At 40.5% G+C, this 1,384-nt stretch overlaps 1 protein-coding gene across 1 annotated transcript in view; it reads left to right on the forward strand.

Moving 5' to 3' along the window:
• Window positions 1-1,384, forward strand: part of SLC25A51 (solute carrier family 25 member 51) — a 30,766-nt gene that overhangs the window by 14,767 nt on the left and 14,615 nt on the right. The window lies entirely within an intron of this gene.

Consider the following 1,384-nt stretch of genomic DNA (forward strand, 5'->3'; position numbering starts at 1 on the left):
AGCATAGTTCAGTGCAAGTAGAGAAAGATTTGGTTCAAATCCGTTGCTGAACATTAACCCGTATTAACTGAAAAAAAAGTGACACGATTGGTTTTCACACTTAGCATTGTTGCAGCATCCCCATGGTCACATGATTAAAATTTGGATACTTGGCAATTGACATGTATTTGTGACAATTGTACTGTCCTGAGGTCATGGGAATCACCATTTTTAATCTTTCCAGTCAGCTTCCAACAAGCAAAGTCAATCGGGGAAGCCAGATTTGCTTAGCAACCACATGATTAAGTGATTTGCTTAACAACAGTGGCAAAAAGGTCATACAATGAGGCACAACTCAACTGCCTCACTTTTAGCAATGGAAATTTTGGGCTCAGTTGTGATCATAAGTTGAGGACTACTGTGCTGGTATAGACAAGTTTCAAGGATGCCTCTTCTCACTGAGAGGCCTATTGTAAGACACACCCTGTGGAATATTTCCAGGGAGAGCCACAATATAAGTTTACCTTTTACCACAAAGCAGTAAGGTAAATACAATTAACTTGGATTAAATGAAGTTGGGAGGAGGAAGAGGTTTAAAATTATAACTTTGAATTTATTTTAACCCAATGAATGCTCCTTTTCTTCTTATTCAAAAGTAGCAGTTGAGTTGGAATCCAAGTAGAAGCAGCTGAAGTAAAACCCAAATAACCAGTTAGGCTTATTTATAACAGCATTAGCAGCATCTAATTAATGTTAGCTTTTCTTGGAAAAAGCATTTAGATCTAGTTAGTGCTTAGATAGGAGAGTGCGAAGGCAATACTCTACACCAGGGATCTTCAAACTTGGCCCTTTTATGACTTGTGGCCCTTTTATGACTTGTGGACCATGCTGGCTGAGGAATTCTGGGAATTGAAGTCCACAAGTCATAAAAGGGCCAGGTTTGAAGACCCCTGCTCTACACATTTTCATGGAACTCAACAGTATAAATATGATTTAATGGATAGGAAGAGAGATCAATTAAATCCAACTTTATTACAATGGTTTCTACCCAACATACAAAAAAAAATATAGGATTTTCTATAGGAAAGTCTACTTGGGAACATACTTACATCCAATTTCGTCTTTCCCCTTTTTGTACTATCTTCTTACCCAACCCAGAGGCATCAGAATGGTTTATGGAAAGCAATCTTTTTTCTTAAAAAAAGAAAAGAAATGATGTCACTGTGCAATTCAGCCACTCTGTTTAGTGCAAGGGTGTCAAACTCAATTGAGGGCCGGATAAGCATTGCGGTTGCCCTCAAGGGGCCGGGTGGGTATGGCCAGGGTGGGCGTGGCCTACTGGGTGGGCGTGGCTAGAGTGCGTATGGCCTACTGGGTGGGCGTGGCCAGCTCTACATCGTTCGCA

Source organism: Vipera berus (genome assembly GCF_964194415.1).
Source record: "Vipera berus genome assembly, chromosome: 2".
Lineage (NCBI taxonomy): Eukaryota > Metazoa > Chordata > Lepidosauria > Squamata > Viperidae > Vipera > Vipera berus.